This window comes from Poromitra crassiceps, assembly GCF_964638095.1.
Source record: "Poromitra crassiceps genome assembly, chromosome: 6".
Classification (NCBI taxonomy): domain Eukaryota; kingdom Metazoa; phylum Chordata; class Actinopteri; order Beryciformes; family Melamphaidae; genus Poromitra; species Poromitra crassiceps.
Window position 1 is genome coordinate 14,603,228 of NC_139627.1, and position 10,307 is coordinate 14,613,534.

The following is a 10,307-nucleotide window of genomic DNA, read 5'->3' on the forward strand; positions in this document are numbered from 1 at the left end:
AAACATATTTTTTATCAATTGTTCCCATGACTGTATGATCTTTTTAATCTTAGCACAGACCATGAATTTATTATGCTATACCCGAATTGCATCTATCACATAACCACCTTGAAGCCCATCAAGTCTCTATATAAAAAGGCCCTGAAAATCTTAGATAAGAAACCTACATCTTATCATCATTGCAATATCCTTCTAAAGTACAGCTTTGACGATTATATATTTTTTTTAATTGCCTGTATGATCTATAAAATCCTTCATGGGGTAGCCTAGCACCACCTCCCTTAGAATATTTTATCAACCCAGAACATCACGCGAAGCTCGTCGAGAGGCGACTGTGAACGACCTCTGAGACGGTCCTCTGTCGGACAAAATGTTTTGTCCTACAAAGGTAGCCAACTGTGGAATAGTCTACCAATGTCAGTCAGAGAGAGTAGCAGTATTCACACCTTCAAGGGGCTGTTAAAGTCATGGCTCAGATCAAACCAAAACTGCGACCACATCTAAACTCTTTTGTTTCATATGTTGTTTTTTGTATATGTACAGTATATCCTTGAAAGTCCAATGTCTACCTTAGTCAATGTCCCTAATGTCTCCTGTTTTTGCTTTATTTATATTGCACACCTGAATTGAAAGTCTGTATGTGCACACCTGAATTGGAAAGTTAAATGCCTCCTTCATGTATATGTATGTCTCCTCTCCTCTTTACCCCATATGTAGGCCTATGTTAGCCTAGGTAAACCCAGCCCCCACGTGACCTGCTCTCTCAGTTCCTAGTAACTGAGAACAGGTCTGAGAGCAGGTCACGTGGGGGATGGGTTTACCCAGGCTAGGCCTATGTAGCCTATATGTCACTTACATCGTATCCCTGTCAGTTGCCCTATGTATGCACTAATTTTTCTATTTCTTCTTCTTTTAAACTTTTTGTACCTTACCTCTACCTGTCGAGGGACTACGGATGGAAATTAGCTAAGGCTATAATCCGGCACATTTACATGCAAATGTTCATTAATGTTGCACTGTCCCTGAAAAAAATAAAAAAATAAAGTGGGGTCAGATTTATCAGCTAACAGGAGTGTCATGAGTCCAGTATTATTTAATGTTATGATTAATGATATTTTGTATGAATCCAGACAGAAGGGTATTTCATCATTCTACACAGATGACGGATATGGATCAGGTGGAGAGATGATGCAAGTGTGATGAAGTAAGGTAGAGGTCATTTTGTTTGAAAAGTAAAGCTTCTGTATTGGCTTAGAATATGTGATATTGTGAATCCGCAATGTTTCTACAAGACCTTCTAATAAAAAACTTTGTTCGGTATGTCCATATTTTGTTAATGACTGATGCGTCTCGTGTTGAGGCTAGTTTGCCGTTTTATTTTCTTATTCGTTGTGTCTAATTGTGACGTTAACGAGCTATTTCCGCTGTTGTTTCCTGTCTACGGCGGGCTCTAGGCCGGAAACAGGCAGGGTGACAAAATCACTTCGGCGAGAAAGAGCCTGGTGACGCGAGGTTAGGGTTGCTTCCGTCTTTATCCGGATGTTTGTGTTCGTTCTTTCTTTTCTGCCATGGAGAAAGTCGCATGATCTCAAACTAGGATACTGCATCCACTATCATCCCCTTGGTAAGAGTAAAAAATAATCTCCCAAACGAATTTAAACTAATACTTGATGTTGTCCGACAACTATTGATTCATAAATTGTTGTACTCCCACTTTGTAGAGAAGCACGAGACCCATATGCGTTCGCTGCGATCGCCGAGTGCTACGCTGTGAACCCTCCTCAGCGGTGAGTCTGCTGTGAAGAGCTAGATTAATTTAGCTGATAATGTACAATTTGATTCAAAGGGGGGGGAAACCCTTTCAGAGTACAACACAAACTGTCTATTTGAACTCGACAGCGCTGCTTAATCCAGGACCTTACTTCCTGGAACTCGAGAGTAAAAAAACTGGTCCATTGGAGTGAATGGAGATGTCGGGACTCTTCTATCTATACGGCCCTGGGTTTACTGTAAAGCCTGTATAGTATATTTTATATCGTATTCTGTCTTTATATTCTGTTATACTAAAGTCTGTAATTGATTGGAATGTTTTCCATTCTGAGTTTGAGTGCGGCCTGCTCTCCCTAGGGGGTGAGGCAGGCAAGGGGCCTCTGTTAGCTGGATGATTTCCAGATGTGTAGGCTACTGGGTCTATTCGTGCATTCCTTTATAACTGGGAACTGGTAATCTTACCGGTTCAAAGTTCATGAGCTGGGACGGTGACGTCACCAGAGCGCGTGATTTCTAACCCCACATAGGATAAGCAATAACCACGCCCTGTGGCGCCGGGATTGGCCAGGAGCATTGAAGCTTGGGACTAAAGCACCTGGGGTTTTTCATCTTTTAAAATAAAGATGTTTAAAAAACTATTGCTTGTTACATTTTCAGTGCTGTAGGCTACCTTTTCTCTGGGTAAGAATTGAGCTTGAAATTAACGATATGATACATTATATTATATGAGCTATGAACGTGAACACAACACGGTTTATATTATTGCATGTTTTTGTAGATTGTGTACATTGTGTAGATTACAATTATTATGCTTATTATTATTATTACTATGCTAAGGAAGGTAGGTGACCATAATTAATTTCAATGTCCGCTCTCAATATCGCTGTCTGTTCTCAAGAGCTATTCAGTTGGTTCATGAAATCGCTGGGCTGCGTGCCCTCCAGTGTTGCTCCTGGCCAATCCCGGCGCCAGAGGGCGTGGTTATTGCTTATCCTATGTGGGGTTAGAAATCACGCCACCAGAGCTGGTATTTCCCATTCCAAACTCGTAGGAGCCTCAGCAGCCCCGACGTAAAAAATCCAAGATGGCTGATCCGCGCAACAACAGTAGTTATAATCGTATAAATGCTATTTAGCACTTCTGTCTTGTTTGTGTCTCATTAAATCAGCTGTACACACAGCACAGCCTACTTCTATCTGTGTGGACATGAGGCTGCAGTGTTTGTATGCGCAAAATGCCACGAAAGGCCTTGTTATCAACTGTTATTGCTAACAATGGCTAGATAAAGGAACGCACGATATGGGCCGTTGTGTGAGGACCGCAAGGGTACCCTTAAGTTGGGTGCATTCTTATGCATTCTTGTGCATTCTTACTGCCTATACAGTTGCTAGTAGGCTGTTAGCAGGTATTTGGCCACACAAAATGCTAGCGGGATTTCCTCTGTGTTCTCCCTGCACAAACTCTGTTGCTGACTATGGGTGTTTTTGGTTAAAAAGATGATAGTCTAACTGTTTAATTTAATTGTGTTTACTTTGGGTTGTGGTGATCAAAGAGGCCAATTGCTTGTGCATAGTGCTCTATACTGTTATGGTGTGACAGCCCAACTGGTCGCTCCACTATCCTGTCTCTCCATACGCGTGCGTGTGATTGTTGTTTTCTTCCTGCAGCAGCTGTTGTGCACTTCTGTCTGCAGATTCACCACAACTCCACAATGAAACTCTGAAGTCTCCGGCGGATGAAAACTACCCTTCTTTGCTTTTTACCATCTTTTAATCTCCACTGTGCCTGTCCAACCAATAAATAAACTCAACTAAACACAGGATAGGCGAGCATGTGTGTGTCAGTGTGTGCCAAATCTATCGGTGGGTGTGACTGTGGTGTTGGAATGAAACCCGCCTACTCTCTTCCTGGTGTTAAAATATGACATTGAATTAAAATATTAAAATTAGCTTCCATAGCGATTGACGTGAATATTGGTGATCTGTATCGATTCATTACAGCTGTTCAACGCGGTGATCACTGCTAAAAACAAAAACAATGATCTGCGGGTTTCGATCCGCGAATACAAAATCTTTCTGCATAGTAAGCCAAGCACCTATTGCTCTATGCCATCAGTACATTCACAGTTGTTTGGGTCAACTACCTTTATAATTAGCCTACTGCGCAACATCGGTGACTGGTTGAACTGAAGCTTGTTAAATTAACTTGTTGCCCATGAAAATATTGAACTGAATTCGCTCGCTCTATGCTGAGATAGGGACTTCACTTAGAACTGGCAATATAGGCTAGTGATCTCTGGCACGAGGCAACTGAAAATAACTTGAAATATCATAATTATTTTCCACTCTGATCCTCTGTTTTCTTATCAATGATGCTCCGCCTTTAAATGTAGTGACTGTGAATGAGCCCACACGCCCTTTTGACAAATTGGGAACCAGATAGACGAACAGCAGCAAGCAGAGTGCAGTGCTTTTCCACCGCCTTTAAAGGAACACTCCGCCCATTTTCAACCAGCTTTGTATCATTAGAACATCAGTAGTATATCAGAAAACTGTAAACGGTTTTGAAGTCTGTCATTTAATTTGACAGTTATTGAGTGTTAAAGTGTGGACCAGTGACATCACTGGTCCACACTAACTCAAATTAATAACTCATTAACTCAAATCAAGTCTCAATAACTGTCAAACTATTCATCATTCATCTAGTTTGACAGTTATTGAGAGTTGATTTGAGTTAATGAGTTATTAATTTGAGAAATGACAGACTTCAAAACCATTTATAGTTTTCTGATATACTACTGGGGCCAGTTGCACCAACTGGTCTTACACTGGTCTTAAGCTAATTTGGTCGTAACTTTACGACCTAACAGCTACGCCGGTTGCACCAAGACGGCTTAAGCCTTCTTTTCACTACGACCAGGCGTAACTCTTACGCCTGGTCAGGAGGAGGCGTAGCACCTGCCTGTAACAGAGATCTCCGTGTCTTATCAGCGGAGACCTTTTTGAGTCCTTACCGTCATCGTCGTAACACAGCCAGTTCTCTGTCTTTTGAAGCATGATGTTAGATTACAACAAACTAGTTGTGTGGCTTAGCCTTCCCAAATGTTGCCGTTAATTTTTTAGAATTTAATACATAGAATTGGGAACGTTACATTCAATTTCATTCAGACTGTCTGTCTGGCTCAATCGCCGCCATTTTTCCCCCGGAGCGAGGGAGGGTGGGAGGAGTGTAGTGTAGTGATGCACTTACAGTAGTGGCTGAGAGAGCGTAGTGGCACAGTGCGCTCCAAGCAGGTCGCGAGGCACACATCATCCAATCAGGGTGCATTCCCTGGCAATTCACATGGACGCGCATTGCTACGACCGGCGTAGTTAAGACCAGACGTAAGTCGTGTTGGTGCAACAGGCGTAAATCCACTCTAAAGACTGGTCTTAACTAAGACCGACGTAGGAGTTACGACCAGGCATAGTTAAGACCACTTGGTGCAACCGGCCCCTGATGTTCTAATGATACAAAGCTGGTTGAAAATGGACGGAGTGTTCCTTTAACTGAAGTGAGTGCTCTGGAAATCATGTATTCTGTTGACAAGAGGCTAAACTTCGTTACCAGCAGTTTATTATGTGAGATTTTATGTCCCATTTACAGCCTACATGTTGCGCTGTAGTTTTCTCCTCTCCCCGCACCATATAGGCTATTTTAAGTAGCCTGCTATAACATAGCATGTTAGCATGTTTTTTTATTTGTTTCATTGTAACACAATGTAGTAATGGCACTTGCGCCTAGCGTGTTTGATTGGCCTGTCGACACCTATTGCGTTAATGTCCCACTATCTTGCCATCGTAACTTCATAAAAAATCCTGTTTAGCTTCTCATGATCCTGATCTTTAATGGTGTCCAGATTTAACTCGACTGTTCCATTATCAAGGCTCATCTATTTTAATATGCAGTCCCTGTGGTCACTGACAATGTGCTTACTATAGCCTGAATTCTTGATCATATTAGTGCCCATTAAATAATAGGCTATCTGACCCTTTAGCCTGCTACTTCCTTAACTTCCATGCACACCAAATCATCCCGTTTTAAAAACATTTTCCCCACTGCAATGATGATTAAACCCGACAGATTTAGGCTACCTGCACTTTAAGGGTGCTTATGTTAATCTTGTAGCCTAAATATTAAATGTTTTGTCTTCTGGTAGGCTAATTTGTGTAGGCATATTGTCTGTTGTAGATTGATTCTATGTAGCCTATTAGGCTATCTAACTGCCTGCCTAATCTTACTAACATCTCCTGTTTTTGCCTCATAGAACATACATGGTGCTACAACTACTACTACTGCAAACTTGATCCTGCATGCAACAATTGACATAGAAGCATTCAGCTTCATCACAACTGCTTACCTCTGCTTTACATCGCTCTCTGAACAGAGCTCAGCTAGTGGATGTGTGTATTGTGATGTGATTACATGCCCAGTCAGTCTGATCTTATTTTGTTTATCATGTCACCCCTGTTTCTTTATTTAACAAAGCCTACTTGGCCATATCAATTACCTTGATAGATATTGCATCATTTTAGAGTTTATGAGCCACTTAATATATTTGTCTCTGCCTTATAGGCTACTTAATAAATGAATACAATTGCATGGTTCTACAAACCATTGTTTGGCTGATGTCCATGTGCACTTTTAAGAGTTAGAGGGGTGGCTCAATCAGGCTACAATATGTAGGCTAACATAGGCGAAGTCCTTATTGCAGTGGCACAGTTTCAATGTTATGCAATAAAGCAGAAATGCTATTTGATAGCAGTGATTAAACATGTACAATACAGAATACAATGACACAATAGGCTATTAGCCTTTTGAAAATGAGATTTTAATGTTAATTTGATAATATAATGCTTGTCAAATGCCAGAGACCACTGCATGCCAGTTCTTGTCCATGCAGTCCCAACTATCAGCATGCAGCGAATTCCGTTCAATATTTTCATGGGCAACAAGATAGTTGAACAAGCTTCAGTTGAACCAGTCACCGATGTTGTTCAGTTATCAGGTGAACAACTGAGCAACAGGGAATGGACTGGTGGCGTAGAGCAATAGGTGCATCGTTTACTGTGCTGAATCCTTTTGTATTTGCGGATTGAAACCCGCAGGTGAGTCGTTTTTTTATTATTATTTTAGCAGTGATCACTGCTTTGAAAATGTGTAATAATGCAGATCACCAATATACTCGTGTCGATCGCTATGAAAGTGAATTTTAACATTTTAATTTAATTTAATTCAATATTTTAACACCAGGAAGTAGGAAGAGAGTAGGTGGGTTTCATTCCAACACCACAGTCACACCCACCGAGAGATTTGGCAGACACATGCTCGCCTATCCTGTGTTTATGAGTTTATTTATTTGTTGGATAGGCACAGTGGAGATTCAAAGATGGTAAAAAGTAAAGAAGGGTAGTTTTCATCCGCTGGAGACTAAAGTGTTTTATTGTGGAGTTGTGGTGAATCTGCGGACAGAGGTGCACAACAGCTGCTGCAGGAAGTAAACAACAATCACTCGCACGCGTATGGAGACAGGATAGTGGAGCGACCAGTTGGGCTGTCACACCGGAGCAGGGAGGGATACTTAAGCATATGAACGACGTCCTAATGCCTCTAAATTGCACTATTGTAGTTTAACATACTGTAGCGACCCGGGGTTTTGACATGTAATGGGGTGTCTCGGTGTGTAGCTAGGAACTGATGTGTGGGGGTGTTCCTGGGGGGAACGGGGTGTAAGTGGCACTTCCTGTCTCGTGGTGATGCCAGTCAAGCTATGTGAGAGAGCTGGGAAGATGTGTGTATAGCTGTGTGCGTAGCTACCGCTAGGAGCTATGAGAATGAGCCAAGAATAAAAGCCCTGTACCAACTATAAGTCTCCGGTTCCTGGACGAATACCTGAATCGTTACAATACATTATGTAAAATATATTTCTGTATCATCTAGTACCTGTTGCATTACAGAGGTGGTGGTTAAATCATATAATCATAGCCATTGAAATCAGCAATGCAACTATATATATTCACATGCCAACAAATAGCTCAATGGGTAAGGCACCTGGGCTTCCACGTCCCGGTTTCGAATCTGGCTTGTGGATGATTTTTTCTTTTTTTATCTCGCATACATAGTTAAATTTAAACATAACAATGCCATATACGGTTTAAGGAAGTTTCAGAAATTAATATTAACATAAAATTAAAATGTGTGCAGAGGACTGTTTACAGCCAACCTGTTTCCAACGTTGGGGGAACGTGATGCCACCAGCCATAAAGACGTGCGCCCGAGGTTGGCTCCCAACGTTCTGCCACCATTAAAAGCCACCGTTGAGCCACCGCTGGGCCAACGTGTCATTGCTATCTGAGTACTGTTGTAAGCAGGGTTTGTACAGCTTTTAAGAGTAATTCAAGCACTTTCAAGGTACCTAAGCCATGCTCTCGAAGTCTTTATTATCACATCTAATATTGACAATCTGAAAACAATGGCATTGTGGCAACTTTTTGTTTACAAATATGGGACGATTCCGTATTTTAAGGGACGGTTGGCAACCCTACTTGTGTTGTTCAGTCAGCCCTCAGCAGGCAAGGCAGCACAAGAGAAATTTCCCCTCTATATTCTGTCCAATAGACGAGTGACCGTGTCGACCACACCACACCACATTGTTCAGAAAGTTTAGTGCGCTTGGAAAATTGCATGTGTGAAAGCAAACCGGACCAAATAAAAAATGAAACAATGTTGCAACTTCACCCCCCCGAATCGCACCGAGTCCACCAGCTTATTATGTGAAAGCGACCTAAAAGTACTCGAAGTAAAAGTACATTTGCATTAGTTAGAGATTAGATTCTCTGCTCGAACCCGACCCGGCCCGTGGGGCGAGGTCAGGTGGGGCCGAAATTTCCCCTTTATCCACCTTATTTTTGAATGCCCTGCTGTAAAATAATTGACCTATCACTAAGTCCCGCCCCGAACGCAGACGAACAAATCACGGCGCGTGTAGCTCCACAGGACAACCTGAGCCGAGAGCTCCATAGAGAAGCATAGAGAAGCAGAAGAAATCTGGATTCTCCTCTGGTTTTATGGTGTTTCATACAGTTAGAAGTAGAAAAAAATGGTCAAACGATGTGCACGGTGGTAAATGCAACATTACAAGGTATCCTGGGAGGCCAGGCAATGGATAATAAGAAACTAGTAAATATAGATCCACTCACATCCACAATGATGCTGCTGTTTGGACTTTAAATCTGCAATCGTGGTGACAGCGAGATGAGTCTTCTCCCTCATTTGCCTTCCGTGATCCAAAGGTATCATGATAATTGTACAAAATCCCCCCACCAGCTCAGCCTCACCTGATCAGTCACACCTGGGGCCCTGATTGGGCCACACCTGCGGTCAATAAAGGACGACTGATTGGGTGAGGCTCAGTAGGCTCCAGACAGCAGTGGAGGAGGCTGCGTTGTCCTTCCCTTGATGGTCACCAATGTGCAGATGCATCATTGCCAGTAAGTCTTGTTATAGTTAGTCATTTCCTTTGTATATTTGAATTAGATGTATTATTACTTTACAGTTGAAGTTTTCCCTTGTTTGTTTGAAACCTTTGTTAATACCTTTTTGTGTTTAGGTAAAATCATCTGTATCATCTGTTTACATCAACCTACACCTGTCGGATATTCCATCACACACCAAGGAATCTGTCTAAATAAAACCCTTGGCATATGTTCCTCTGGTCCTCCTCATTCTTACCGATGCCCCACTTGCTGAGGCTATACCTTTAACCAACACCTCAAGCAGTTTCTACATGGTCCTTCGAACCCGGATTGGCCTCAGCAAGTGGGAATGGACCAGAGGAACCAGCAACCAGCAGAGGGACCAAGGTGGGCACCTGGATACCATCAACAATATGGATATTATCCAGCCTTTTACTCTACTTCAGTAGCACAAACCTTCCAAACCCATCCCCCAACACAGTGTTGTTGCCATGTGGTCGGGCATACACCTGGGAGACAGCCTAGCCAACCTGCACCATATCAACTTGGTGAGCACCATAGACACCTATTGATGCAGGTTAGCAGGAGGCTTGACACGATAGAGCAGAGTGTGTACCGAAGAGGAGCGGCCCCTGCACCTCCTCTGCCTCGGGGGTTCCCTGCACCTCCTCAGCCTCAGGTGCTCCCTGCACCTCCTCTGCCTCATGTGTTCCAGGTGCCTCCTCTGCCTCAGATGTTCCAGGCGCCTCTTCCTCAGCCTCAGGTGCTCCCTGCACCTCCTCAGCCTCAGGTGCTCCCTGCGCCACCTCCTCCGCCTCAGCTGTTCCAGGCGCCACCTCCTCCGCCTCAGCTGTTCCAGGCGCCTCCTCAGCCTCAGGTGCTCCCTGCACCTCCTCCTCAGCCTCAGGTGCTCCCTGCACCTCCTCAGCCTCAGGTGCTCCCTGCACCACCTCCTCCGCCTCAGCTGTTCCAGGCGCCTCCTCAGCCTCAGGTGCTCCCTGCACCTCCTCAGCCTCAGGTGCT